The 15,277-nt window shown below is 37.7% G+C and overlaps 1 non-coding gene across 1 annotated transcript; it reads left to right on the top strand.

Annotated features, from left to right (window-relative positions):
* The first annotated feature begins 2,384 nt into the window (after positions 1-2,384).
* Positions 2,385-2,492, top strand: LOC148552722 (small nucleolar RNA R71). The gene has a single exon (XR_015893259.1). It is a non-coding gene; the product is annotated as a small nucleolar RNA R71 (small nucleolar RNA).
* The last annotated feature ends 12,785 nt before the right edge of the window (positions 2,493-15,277 follow it).

The raw sequence follows: 15,277 nt of genomic DNA, 5'->3' as shown, positions 1-15,277 counted from the left end.
ATGGGGAAGAGTGATTGAGTTGATTGGTGAGGGGTATTTGGGGAAGAGCGTTATGGAAAGGTGTGAAGAGGAGAGAAGAAGTAGGTGGGGATCCTGTGGGGTCCACAGATCCTGAGGTGTTTGAGGATTTCTTATCCCTGCACCTTTTAGACCTGTAAAACGCCCCATATATGTAATCCTGGCGTTAAACGCCACTTCCTTGCTTGTTTTGGGCGTTCAACGCCAGTCTATAGCATGTTTCTGGCGTTGAATGTCAGTATGGTGCATGTTTCTGGCGTTAAACACCAGTATGGTGCATGTTTCTGGCGTTAAACGCCAGTCTGATGCTTGTTTCTGGCGTTTAACGCCAGATTTCCTCTGGGTGCAATCCTGGCATTTAAATGCCAGACTGTTGCTTGTTTCTGGCATTTAACGCCAGTTTCATGCTCTGTTCTGGCGTTAAACGCCAGCCAGATGCTCCTTACTGGCTTTAAACGCCAGTAAGCCCTTCCTCCAGGGTGTTCTGTTTTCAATGCTGTTTTTCATTCTGTTTTCGATTTTTCAGTAGTTTTTGTGACTCCACATGATCATCAACCTAAATAAAACATAAAATAACAAATAAAATAAAATAAAAATGATTAAATAACATTGGGTTGCCTCCCAACAAGCGCTTCTTTAATGTCAATAGCTTGACAGTGGGCTCTCATGGAGCCTTACAGATAATCAGAGCAAGGTTGGGACCTCCCAACACCAAACTTAGAGTTTGGTTGTGGGGGTTCAACACAAAACTTAGAGTTTGGTTGTGGCCTCCCAACACCAAACATAGAGTTTCACTGTGGGGGCTTTGGTTGACTCTGCAGTGAGAGAAGTTTTTCATGCTTCCTCTCCATGGTTACAAAAGGAGATCCTTGAGTTTTAAACACAAGGTAGTCCTCATTCAGTTGAAGGACCAACTCTCCTCTGTCCACATCAATCACAGCTCTTGTTGTGGCTAGGAAGGGTCTTTCAAGGATGATGGATTCATCCTCATCCTTCCCAGTATCTAGGATTATGAAATCAGCAGGGATGTAAAGACCTTCAACCTTTACTAGCACGTCTTCTACTGGTCCATAAGCCTGTTTCATGGATTTGTCTGCCATGTCTAATGAGACTTTGGCAGCCTGTACCTCAAAGATTCCCAGTTTCTCCATTACATAGAGTGGCATGAGGTTTATCCCTGATCCAAGGTCACATAGAGCCTTCTCAAAGGTCATGATGCCTATGGTACAAGGTATTAAGAACTTTCCAAGATCCTGTTTCTTCTGAGGCAATCTCAGTTGATCCAGATCACTCAGTTCATTGGTGAGCAAGGGAGGTTTATCTTCCCAAGTCTCATTACCAAATAATTTGGCATTCAGCTTCATGATTGCACCGAGGTACTTGGCAACTTGCTCTTCAGTAACATCTTCATTCTCTTCAGAAGAAGAATATTCATTAGAGCTCATGAATGGCATAAGGAGGTTTAATGGAATCTCTATGGTCTCCAGATGAGCCTCAGATTCCTTTGGTTCCTCAGAGGGAAACTCCTTATTGATCTCTGGACGTCCCAGGAGGTCTTTCTCACTGGGGTTCACGTCCTCTCCCTCCCTTGTAAGTTCGGCCATGATGATCAATTCAATGGCCTTGCACTCTCCTTTTGGGTTTTCCTCTGTATTGCTTGGGAGAGTACTGGGAGGGGTTTTAGTGATCCTTTTACTCAGCTGGCCTACTTGTGCCTCCAAATTTCTAATGGAGGACCTTGTTTCATTCATGAAACTCACAGTGGCCTTAGATAGATCAGAGACTATATTTGCTAAGCTAGATGGATTCTGCTCAGAATTCTCTGTCTGTTGCTGAGTGGATGATGGAAAAGGTTTCCTATTGCTAAACCTGTTTCTTCCACCATTATTAAAGCCTTGTTGAGGCTTTTGTTGATCCTTCCATGAGAAATTTGGATGATTTCTCCATGAGGGATTATAGGTGTTTCCATAGGGTTCCCCCATGTAATTCACCTCTGCTATTGCAGGGTTCTCAGGATCATAAGCTTCTTCTACAGAAGATGCCTCTATAGTACTGTTGGATGATTCCTTCAATCCATTCAGACTTTGAGAGATCATATTGACTTGCTGAGTCAATATTTTGTTCTGAGCCAATATGGCATTCAGAGTATCAATTTCAAGTACTCCCTTCTTCTGAGGCGTCCCATTACTTACAGGATTCCTCTTAGAAGTGTACATGAACTGGTTATTAGCAACCATGTCAATGAGTTCTTGAGCTTCTGCAGGCGTTTTCTTTAGGTGGATGGATCCACCTGTAGAATGGTCCAATGACATCTTTGATAGTTCAGATAGACCATCATAGAATATATCCAGAATGGTCCATTCTGAAAGCATGTCAGAAGGACACTTTTTGGTCAGTTGCTTATATCTCTCCCAAGCTTCATAAAGGGATTCACCTTCTTTCTGTCTAAAGGTTTGAACATCCACTCTAAGCTTACTAAGCTTTTGAGGAGGAAAGAACTTGGCTAAGAAAGCCGTGACCAGCTTATCCCAAGAGTTCAGGCTATCTTTAGGTTGAGAGTCTAACCATACTCTAGCTCTGTCTCTTACAGCAAACGGGAAAAGCATAAGCCTGTAGTCCTCAGAATCAACCCTATTGGTCTTAACAGTATCACAGATCTGCAAGAATTCAGTCAAGAACTGAAAAAGATCTTCAGATGGAAGTCCATGAAACTTGCAGTTCTGTTGCATCAGAGAAACTAATTGAGGTTTAAGCTCAAAATTGTTTGCTCCAATGGCAGGGATTGAGATGCTTCTTCCATGAAAATTGGAATTAGGTGCAGTGAAGTCACCAAGCATCTTCCTTGCATTGTTATTATTTTCGGCCATGTCTCCTTCTTTTTTGAAATTTTCAGTCAGATTTTCTCCAGAGAGTTGTGCTTTAACTTCCCTTAGCTTCCTCTTCAGAGTCCTTTCAGGTTCAAGATCAGCTTCAACAAGAATGTTCTTATCCTTGTTCCTACTCATATGACAAAGAAGGAAATAACAAAGAAAATATGGAATCCTCTATGTCACAGTATAGAGATTCCTTTATATGAGTAGAAGAAGATAGGAATAGAAGATGGAGAATCCAAACACAAGGGTGAGGAGTACGTTCAAATTCTTAGATGAAGAGGAGTGTTAGTAAATAAATAAATAATTAGGAGGTGAGAGAGAAGAATTTTTGAAAATTAAACAAATTAAAATAAAAATATTTTTGTTTTTAATTTGAAATTAAAATAAAATTCGAAAATTAGAAAAGAAATAAAATTAAAATTAAAAATTAAAATAATTAGTTAATTAAAAAGGAATTTTGAAAAAGAGGAAGGTGATTTTCGAAAATTAGAGAGAATTAGTTAGGTAGTTTTGAAAAAGATATGATTGAAACAAAAAGATAGGATTGATTAAAAAAAGATTTGAAAATCAATTTAAAAAGATAAAAGGTTAGAAAAGATTTTGAAATTGATTTTGAAAAAGATATGATTGAAAGATATGATTGAAAAATTTAATTTAAAAAAGATTTGAAAAGAAAATTAAACAGATTTGATTTTTGAAGTTAAAGTTGATTACTTGACTAATAAGAAACTAGAAGATATGATTTTAAAATTTAAAGATTGAACATTTCTTAATAGGCAAGTAACAACTTAATATTTTTGAATCAATCATATTAAATGTTGGTATTAAATTCGAAAATATGAAATAAAAAAGATTTTGAAAATTAATTTGAAATTTTCGAAAATTATGAAAGAAAAATGAAAAAGATTTGATTTTTTTGAAAAAGATTTTTAAAAAAGATAAGATTTTCAAATTGAAAATTTGACTTGACTCATAAGAAACAATTGGATTTTAAAAACTTTTGAAAAAGTCAATCCAAATTTTTGAAATTTATGAGTGAAATAAGGGAAAGATATTTTTTTTATTTTTGAATTTTTAATGATGAAAGAGAAAAACAATAAAAAGACTCAATGCATGAAAATTTTGGATCAAAACATGTGATGCATGCAAGAACACTATGAATGTCAAGATGAACACCAAGAACACTTTGAATGTCAAGATGAACACCAAGAACTTATTTTTGAAAAATTTTCAAGAAAAGAAAACATGCAAGACACCAAACTTAATTTTTATTCTTTAAACATTAACAAATTGAAAATGCATATGAAAAACAAGAAAAGACACAAAACAAGAAAATATGAAGACCAAACAAGAAGACTGGCCAAGAACAACTTGAAGATCATGAAGAATGCAATGCATGAAATTTTCGAAAATAATTTTTAGAAAATTAAAAATATGCAATTGACACCAAATTTAAAAGTTGACTCTAGACTCAAGCAAGAAACACAAAAAATATTTATGATTTTATGATTTTGTAAAATTTTTTGTAATTTTCGAAAGTTAATTGAGAAAAACGAAAAAAAGAAAAATTTTTTTTTGTATTTTTTGAAAATAAAAAATAAAAAGCTTAAAATTAAAATAAAATTACCTAATTTGAGCAACAAGATGAACCGTCAGTTGTCCAAACTCGAACAATCCCCGGCAACGGCGCCAAAAACTTGGTGTGCGAAATGGTGATCATTCCTTCCTTAGTAACGACGCCAAAAACTCGATACGCATGTTCATGTTCTTAATTCTGTTTCACGACTTCATACAACTAACCAGCAAGTGCACTGGGTCGTCCAAGTAATAAACCTTATGTGAGTAAGGGTCGATCCCACGGAGATTGTCGGCTTGAAGCAAGCTATGGTCACCTTGTAAATCTCAGTCAGGCGGATTCAAATGTATTAAGAGATTATATTGTACTAAAAGATAATTAAAATAGGATAGAGATACTTATGTAATTCATTGGTGAGAGTTTCAGATAAGCGTATAGAGAAGCTTTCGTTCCTCTGAACCTCTGCTTTCCTGCTGTCTTCATCCAACCATTCCTACTCCTTTCCATGGCATGCTTTATATAGGGCATCACCGTTGTCAATGGCTACATCCCATCCTCTCTGTGAAAATGGTCAAATGCACTGTCACTGCATGGCTAATCATCTGTCGGTTCTCGATCATACTGGAATAGTATTTTCTATCCTTTTGCTTCTGTCACTACGCCCAGCACTCGCGAGTTTGAAGCTCGTCACAGCCATCCCTTCCCAGATCATACTCGGAATACCACAGACAAGGTTTAGACTTTTCGGATCTCAAGAATGGCCATCCATGGGTTCTAACTTATACCATGAAGATTCTAATATCTTGGACTCGGTTCCCTGTATTAGATATCCAAGAGATATTCATTCTAGCTTGTTTACATGTAGAACGGAAGTGTTTGTCAGGCACACATTCATAAGTGAGAATGGTGATGAGCGTCATATAATCATCACATTCATCATGTTCTTGGGTGCGAATGGATATCTTAGAATAGGAATAAGCTTGAATTGAATAGAAAAATAGTAGTACTTTGCATTAATTCATGAGAAACAGCAGAGCTCCACACCTTAATCTATGGAGTGTAGAAACTCTACCATGGAAAATACATAAGTGATGAAGGTTCAAGCATGGCCGAGAGGCCAGCCCCCCAAAACATGATCTAAAGATAAAACTAAAGATGTAAATACAATAGTGAAAAGTCCTATTTATACTAAATTAGTTACTAAAAACTAATTAAATTATACTAAAAACTATGTAAAAACAATGCCAAAAAGCGTATAAATTATCCGCTCATCACGTCCCTAGCCGGAGGAGTATGCGGAATGTCTAAGAGGGCTTCTAAAGCAGTATTAGAGGTGTCCAAGGTGACACCTCTTAGGAAAACGGTTTGGGCATCCCTCTTGAGGAGATTGGCGTAAAATTCCTTAACCTGGTGTTCATTCACTTCCACTGGGTCGGATTTTACGAATCCCCAATGATAAAAATTTATTATGTCAAGGATTATATCCGCATATTTATCAGGCAGGTTTAGCTTCCTCTCATAATGAAAGGCATGCTTTTCTAGCTTCTCATATTGTTCTTGGGCCTCGGAGTTAACGAAAGTATCTGGATGGCCAATGGGGGGCACGAGAGGAGGGCGAGCCAAAGGATTGGCTTTCTCCTTGCCCTTGCAGCCTATCCTGAAAAAGACAAAAATAGAATACAACTCAGGGAACAGATAAAATCACAGAAAGAAGAAGGATATAATTAAATAATTCAATTAAGAGCCAGTTAGATAAATAAATGCCAATCAGGGAAAAACATGTGTAAACAGTAAAATGATTCTAAGTGGTGCACGAAATCGTGATCGTTCATTCCTTGGTAACAGTGCTAAAAACTTAATACGCACGTTCATAATCTTAATTCTTTGTCACAACTTCGCACAACTAACCAGCAAGTGCACTGGGTCGTCCAAGTAATAAACCTTACGTGAGTAAGGGTCGATCCCACGGAGATTATCAGCTTGAAGCAAGCTATGGTCACCTTGTAAATGTCAGTCAGGCAGATTCAAATGGTTATAAAGTTTTAATAATTAAAAGTTAAATAAAACGTAAACTAAAGATAGAGATACTTATGTAATTCATTGGTGAGAATTTCAGATAAGCGTATAGAGATGCTTAGTTCCTTCTGAATCTCCACTTTCCTACTGCTTTCATCCAATCCTTCATACTCCTTTCCATGGCAAGCTGTATGTTGGACATCACCGTTGTCAATGGCTACATCCCGTCCTCTCAGTGAAAATGGTCCAAAATGTGTTGTCACCGCATGGCTAATCATCTGTCGGTTCTCGATCATGCTGGAATAGGATTCAGTAATCCTTTTGCGTCTGTCACTACGCCCAGCACTCGCGAGTTTGAAGCTCGTCACAGCCATCCCTTCCCAGATCCTACTCGGAATACCATAGAAAAGGTTTAGACTTTCCGGATCTCAAGAATGGCCACCAATAATTCTAGCCTATACCACGAAGACTCTGATCGTAGATCAGAAGGCTAAGAGTTATACATTCAAGCTTGTTTACATGTAGAACGGGAGTGTTTGTCAGGCACGTGTTCATAAGTGAGAATGATGATGAGCGTCACATAATCATCACATTCATCATGTTCTTGTGTGCGAATGAATATCTTAGAGAAGAAATAGGCTTGAATTGAATAGAAAAACAATAGTAGTTTGCATTAATTCATGACGAACAGCAGAGCTCAACACCTTGATCTATGGTGTGTAGAAACTCTACCGTTGAAAATACATAAGTGATGAAGGTCCAGGCATGGCCAAATGGCCAGCCTCCTAAACATGATCAAAGGATCAAAAGATAATCCAAAGATTCCTCCAAATACACCAGTAAAAAGTCCTATTTATACTAAATTAGTTACTAGGGTTTATAGAGATAAGTAAATGATGCAGAAATCCACTTCCGGGCCCACTTGGTGTGTGCTTGGGCTGAGCATTGAAGCTTTCACGTGTAGAGGTCTTCCTTGGAGTTAAACGCCAGTTTGTAACCTGTTTCTGGCGTTTAACTCTGCTTTGCAACCTGTTTCTGGCGTTTAACTCCAGAATAGGGCAGAAAGCTGGCGTTGAATGCCAATTTTCGTCATCTAAACTCGGGCAAAGTATGGACTATTATATATTTCTGGAAAGCCCTGGATGTCTAGTTTTTAACGCAATTGAGAGTGCGCCATTTGGGTTTCTGTAGCTCCAGAAGATCTATTTTGAGTGCAGGGAGGTCAGAATCCAACAGCATCTGCAGTCCTTCTTCAGCCTCTGAATCTGATTTTTGCTCAAGTCCCTCAATTTCAGCCAGAAAATACTTGAAATCACACAAAAACACAAAAACTCATAGTAAAGTCCAGAAATGTGATTTTTAATTAAAAAATAATAAAAATATATTAAAAACTAACTAAATCATTCTAAAAACTATGTAAAAACAATGCCAAAAAGCGTATAAATTATCCGCTCATCACAACACCAAACTTAAATTGTTGCTTGTCCCCAAGCAACTAAAAATAAAATAGGATAAAAAGAAGAGAATATACTATAAATCTCAAAATATCAATAAAACTTAGCTCCAATCAGATGAGCGGGACTAGTAGCTTTTTGCCTCTGAACAGTTTTGGCATCTCACTTTATCCTTTGAAGTTCAGAATGATTGGCATCTATAGGAACTCAGAATTTAGATAGTGTTATTGATTCTCCTAGTTCAGTATGTTGATTCTTGAACACAGCTACTTTATGAGTCTTGGCCGTGGCCCTAAGCACTTTGTTTTCCAGTATTACCACCGGATACATAAATGCCACAGACACATAACTGGGTGAACCTTTTCAGATTGTGACTCAACTTTGCTAGAGTCCCCAATTAGAGGTGTCCAGGGTTCTTAAGAACACTCTGTTTTTGCTTTGGACCTCGACTTTAACCGCTCAGTCTCAAGTTTTTACTTGACACCTTCACGCCACAAGCAAATGGTTAGGGACAACTTGGTTTAGCCGCTTAGGCCAGGATTTTATTCCTTTAGGCCCTCCTATTCACTGATGCTCAAAGCCTTGGATCTCTTTTTCCCTTGTCTTTTGGTTTAAAGGGTTACTGGCTTTTTGCTCTTGCCTTTTGGTTTTAAGAGCTTTTGGCTTTTTCTTCTTGCTTTTTCTTTTTCTTTATTATTTTTTTTTTGCCAATTTTTTTCTCTTTTTTTTCGCATTTTTTTTGCAAGCTTTGTTCTTCACTGCTTTTTCTTTGCTTCAAGAATCATTTTTATCCCATTAAGGAACGGGTCCACCTTAGTGAGGGTGGCGTTTTCTTCCTCTTGAAGAACCAATGGTGTTCTTGAGCTCCTCTATGTCTCTTCTTTGTCTTTGTTGCTCCTCCCTCATAGCTTTTTGATCTTCTCTAATCTCATGGAGGATGATGGAGTGCTCTTGGTGCTCCATCCTTAGTTGTCCCATGTTGGAACTTAATTCTCCTAGGAAAGTGTTAATTTGCTCCTAATTGTTTTGTGGAGGGAAGTGCATCCCTTGAGGCATCTCAGGGATTTCATGGTGAGGAATTTCCTCATGCTCTTGTTGAGGTCCATGATCTCTTGTTTGCTCCATCCTTTTCTTAGTGATGGGCTTGTCCTCATCAATGAGGATGTCTCCCTCTATGTCAATTCCAGTTGAATTGCAGAGGTGACAAATGAGGTGAGGAAAGGCTAACCTTGCCAAAGTAGAGGACTTGTCAGCCACTTTGTAGAATTCTTGAGGTATAATCTCATGAACTTCCACTTCCTCCCCAATCATGATACTATGGATCATGATGGCCCGGTCTACAGTAACTTCAGACCGGTTGCTAGTAGGAATAATTGAGCGTTGGATGAACTCCAACCATCCTCTAGCTACAGGCTTAAGGTCCGGTCTTCTTAATTGAACCGGCTTGGCTCTTGAGTCAACTTTCCATTGAGCTCCTTCCACACATATGTCCATGAGGACTTGGTCCAACCTTTGATCAAAGTTGACCCTTCTAGTGTAGGGGCGTGCATATTCTTGCATCATTGGCAAGTTGAACGCCAACCTTACATTTTCAGGACTGAAATCTAAGTATTTTCCCCGAACCATTGTAAGCCAATTCTTTGGATTCGGCTTCCTACTTTGATCATGGTTCCTAGTGATCCATGCGTTTGTATAGAACTCTTGAACCATTAAGATCCCGACTTGTTGAATAGGATTAGAGAGAACTTCCCATCCTCTTCTTCTAATCTCTTGTCGGATCTCCGGATATTCACTCTTTTTGAGCTTAAAAGGGACCTCAGGGATCACCTTTTTCTTGGCCACAACTTCATAGAAGTGGTCTTGATAGACCTTTGAGATGAATCTCTCCATCTCCCATGACTCAGGGGTAGAAGCAATTGCCTTCCCTTTCCTCTTTCTTGAGGTTTCTCTGGCCTTAGGTGCCATTAATGGTTATGGAAAAACAAAAAGCAATGCTTTTACCACACTAAACTTAAAAGGTTTGCTCGTCCTCGAGAAAAAGAAGAAAGAAAGTAGTAGAAGAGGAAGAAAATAGAGGAGATAGAGTGAGAGAGTGTATTCAGCCAAGGGGGAGAAGTGGTGTTTGTGATGTGTGAAAATGGAGTAGTGTTAAGGGGTTTATATAGGGGTGGGGGGAAAGGAATTTGAATTTGGAGGTAGGTGGGATTTTTGGGGAAGAGTGGATGGACGTGAGTGGTTAAGCGTATATAGGGAAGAGGTTTGGAGGTGATTGGTGAAGGGAATTTGGGGAAGAGATTTATAAAAAGGTGTGAAGAGGAGGTGGGGTAGGTGGGGATCCTGTGGAGTCCACAGATCCAGAGGGGTCAAGGATTTAACATCCTTGCTCCGAGTAGGCGTGCAAAACGCCCTTAGAATACAAGTATGGCGTTAAACGCCAGCTTGCTGCTTGTTTCTGGCGTTTAACGCCAATTCCATGCTCTGTTCTGGTGTTAAAAGCCAGTCTGGTGCTTGTTTCTGGCGTTTAACGCCAGCTTGATGCTTCTTTCTGGCGTTAAACGCCAGTTTGATGCTTCTTACTGGCGTTTAAACACCGGTAAGCTCTTCCTCCAGGGTGAGCTATTTTTAATGCTGTTTTTCATTTTGATTTTGATTTTTTAGTTGTTTTTGTGACTTCACATGATCATCAACCTAAAGAAAACATAAAATAGCAATGGAAAATAAATAGATATAGTTAAATAACATTAGGTTGCCTCCCAACAAGTACTTCTTTAATGTCAATAGCTTGACAGTGAGCTCTCATGGAGCCTTACAGATATTCAGAGCATTATTGGGACCTCCCAACACCAAACTTAGAGTTTGAATATGGGGGTTCAACACCAAACTTAGAGTTTAGTTGTGGCCTCCCAACACCAAACTTAGAGTTTGACTGTGGGGGCTTTGGTTGACTCTGCAGTGAGAGAAGTTTTTCATGCTTCCTCTCCATGGTTACAGAAGGAGATCCTTGAGTTTTAAACACAAGGTTGTCCTCATTTAGTTGAAGGACCAACTCTCCTCTGTCCACATCAATCACAGCTTTTGCTGTGGCTAGGAAGGGTCTTCCAAGGATGATGGATTCATCTTCATCCTTCCCAGTGTCTAGGATTATGAAATCAGCAGGGATGTAAAGGCCTTCAACCTTTACTAACAAGTCCTCTACTAATCCATAAGCCTATTTTATTGATTTGTCTGCCATCTCTAGTGAGATTCTTGCAGCTTGTACCTCATAGATTCCCAGTTTCTCTATTACAGAGAGTGGCATGAGGTTTATCCCTGACCCAAGGTCACACAGAGCCTTCTCAAAGGTCATGGTGCTTATGGTACAAGGTATGAAGAACTTTCTGGGATCCAGTTTCTTCTGAGGCAATGTCTGCCTTATCAATGCACTCAGTTCATTGGTGAACAAGGGGGGTTCATCCTCCCAAGTATCATTATCAAATAAACTAGCATTCAACTTCATGATGGCTCCTAGATACTTAGCAACCTGCTCTTCACTGATGTCTTCATCCTCTTCAGAGGAAGAATAGTCATCAGAGCTCATGAATGGTAAAAAGAGGTTCAATGGAATCTCTATGGTCTCTAGATGAGCCTCAGATTCCTTTGGTTCCTCAAAGGAAAACTCCTTATAGGTCAATAGATGTCCCAGGAGGTCTTCCTCACTAGGATTCACGTCCTTCTCCTCCTCTCTGGGTTCGGCCACACCAAGTAAGGTAATGGCCTTGCACTCTCTTTTTGGATTCTCTTCTGTATTGCTTGGGAGAGTACTAGGAGGAGTTTCAGTGACCCTTTTACTCAGCTGGTCCACTTGTGCCTCTAGATTTCTAATGGAAGACCTTGTTTCATTCATGAAACTTAGAGTGGCTTTAGATAGGTCAGATACTATATTTGCTAAGCTAGATGGACTCTACTCAGAATTCTCTGTCTGTTGCTGAGATGATGATGGAAAAGGCTTGCTATTGCTAAACCTGTTTCTTCCACCATTATTAAAGCCTTGTTGAGGCTTTTGTTGATCCTTCCATGAGAAATTTGGATGATTTCTCCATGAGGGATTATAGGTATTTCCATAGGGTTCTACCATGTAATTCACCTCTGCTATTGCAGGGTTCTCAGGATCATAAGCTTCTTGTTCAGAAGATGCCTCTTGAGTACTGTTGGATGCAGCTTGCAATCCATTCAGACTCTGAGAAATCATATTGACTTGTTGAGTCAATATTTTATTCTGAGCCAATATGGCATTCAGAGTATCAATTTCAAGAACTCCCTTCCTCTGAGGCGTCCCATTACTCACAGGATTCCTTTCAGAAGTGTACATGAACTGGTCCAATTAAATAAAATAAAATAAAAATATTTTTGTTTTTAATTTAAAATTAAAGTTAAAATTAAAAAATTTTAAGAAGAAAAATAAAATAAAATTAAATTAAAATTTAAAACAATTAGTTAATTAAAAAGGAATTTTGAAAAAGAGGTTAGTGATTTTCGAAAATTAGAGAGAGAAATTTAGTTAGGTGGTTTTGAAAAAGATAAGAATCAAACAAAAAGATAAGATTAATTGAAAAAGATTTGAAAATCAATTTTGAAAAGATAAAAAGTTAGGTAAGAAGTTAGAAAAGATTTTGAAATTGATTTTGAAAAAGATGTGATTGAAATTTATTTTAAAAAAAGATTTGAAAAAGAAATTTAAAAAGATTTGATTTTGGAAATTAAAGTTGATTACTTGCCTAACAAGAAACAAAAGATATGAATTTAAAATTTAAAGATTGAATCTTTCTTAATAGGCAAGTAACAAACTTTAAAATTTTTGAATCAATCACATTGATTGTTAGTAAAGATTTTGAAATTAGGAAACAAAATAAGTAAAAGATTTTTGAAAATCAATTTGAAATTTTTGAAAATATGAAATAAAAAATAAACAAGATTTGATTTTTGAAAAAGATTTGAAAAATATAGAGTTTTTAAATTGAAAATTTGATTTGACTCATAAGAAACAACTAGATTTTAAAAATTTTTGAAAAAGTCAACTCAAATATTCGAATTTTATGAGAAGAACACCAAGAACACCAAGAACACCAAGAAATTATTTTTGAAAATTTTTAAGAAAAGAAAAACATGCAAGACACCAAACTTAGAAATTTTCAAACTTTAGACACTAACAAATTGAAAATGCATATGAAAAAGAAGAAAAGACACAAAACATAAAAATACAAAGATCAAACAAAGCAAATCATCAGGAACAACTTGAAGATTATGAAGAACACCATGCATGAGTTTCGAAAATTAAAGAACAATTAAAAAGATGCAATTGATACCAAACTTAAAAATTGACACAAGACTTAAACAAGAAACACAAAATTATTTTTGGTTTTATGGTTTTAAAAATTTTTTGAATTTTTTTTCGAAAATTAATTGCAAAAAGAAAAATAAGGATTTCAAAATTTTTAATGAGAATTCCAGGAATTATGCAATGTCAGTCTAAAGCTCCGGTCCAGAAATTAGACATGGCTTACTAGCCAGCCAAGCTTTCAGTGAAAGCTCCGGTCCAAAACACTAGACATGGTCAATGGCCAGCCAAGCTTCAGCAGATACAAATCAGGCATATAACAGCTGATTAGATGAGAGTCCAAGGGCTCTTGCCATGATAAGTGGAGGCCTCAGTCCAAAAATTTAGACATGGCTTGACAGCCAGCCAGGCTTCAACAGATCATGAAGAAACTCTAGAATTCCTTCTTAAAAAATTTTGAAGAACAGAGAATAATTTATTTATTTTATAAAAATATTATATTTTTTTTTTGAAAATTTTTCGAAAAAAAATAAAAATAATAAAAATAAAAATCTTAAAATTAAAATAAAATTACCTAATCTGGGCAACAAGATGAACCGTCAGTTGTCTAAACTCGAACAATCCCCGGCAACGGCGCCAAAAACTTGGTGCACGAAATCGTGATCGTTCATTCCTTGGTAACGGCGCTAAAAACTTAATACGCACGTTCATAATCTTAATTCTTTGTCACAACTTTGCACAACTAACCAGCAAGTGCACTGGGTCGTCTAAGTAATAAACCTTACGTGACTAAGGGTCGATCCCACGGAGATTGTCGGCTTGAAGCAAGCTATGGTCACCTTGTAAATCTCAGTCAGGCAGATTCAAATGGTTATAGAGTTTTAATAATTAAAAGATAAATAAAACATAAACTAAAGATAGAGATACTTATGTAATTCATTGGTGAGAATTTCAGATAAGCGTATAGAGATGCTTAGTTCCTTCTGAATCTCCGCTTTCCTACTGCTTTCATCCAATCATTCATACTCTTTTCCATGGCAAGCTGTATGTTGGGCATCACCGTTGTCAATGGCTACATCCCGTCCTCTCAATGAAAATGGTCCAAAATGCGCTGTCACCGCACGGCTAATCATCTGTCGGTTCTCGATCATGCTGGAATAGGATTTAGTAATCCTTTTGCATCTGTCACTACGCCCAGCACTCGCGAGTTTGAAGCTTGTCACAGCCATCCCTTCCCAGATCCTACTCGGAATACCATAGACAAGGTTTAGACTTTCCGGATCTCAAGAATGGCCGCCAATAATTCTAGCCTATACCACGAAGACTCTGATCATAGATCAGAAGGCTAAGAGATATACATTCAAGCTTGTTTACATGTAGAACGGAAGTGTTTATCAGGCACGTGTTCATAAGTGAGAATGATGATAAGCGTCACATAATCATCACATTCATCATGTTCTTGTGTGCGAATAAATATCTTAGAGAAGAAATAGGGTTAAATTGAATAGAAAAACAATAGTACTTTGCATTAATTCATGAGGAACTGCAGAGCTCCACACCTTAATCTATGGTGTGTAGAAACTCTACCGTTGAAAATACATAAGTGATGAAGGTCCAGGCATGGCCGAATGGCCAGCCCCCTAAACGTGATCAAAGGATCAAAAGATAATCCAAAGATTCTTCCAAATACACTAGTAAAAAGTCCTATTTATACTAAACTATTTACTAGGGTTTACAGAGATAAGTAAATGATGCAGAAATCCACTTTCGGGCCCACTTGGTGTGTGCTTGGGCTGAGCATTGAAGCTTTCACGTGTAGAGGTCTTCCTTGGAGTTAAACGCCAGTTTGTAACCTGTTTCTGGCATTTAACTCTGCTTTACAACCTGTTTTTGGCATTTAACTACAGAATAGGGCAGAGAGCTGGCGTTGAACGCCAGTTTGTGTCGTCTAAATTGGGGCAAAGTATGGACTATTATATATTGCTGGAAATTCCTGGATGTCTTCTTTCCAACGCAATTGAGAGCG

Source organism: Arachis ipaensis, chromosome B7, assembly GCF_059453495.1.
Source record: "Arachis ipaensis isolate K30076 ecotype BB chromosome B7, ASM5945349v1, whole genome shotgun sequence".
In the NCBI taxonomy this organism is placed as follows: domain Eukaryota; kingdom Viridiplantae; phylum Streptophyta; class Magnoliopsida; order Fabales; family Fabaceae; genus Arachis; species Arachis ipaensis.
The sequence above is the reverse complement of the archived record's forward strand: the minus strand, read 5'-3'. Positions and strand labels throughout refer to the sequence as shown.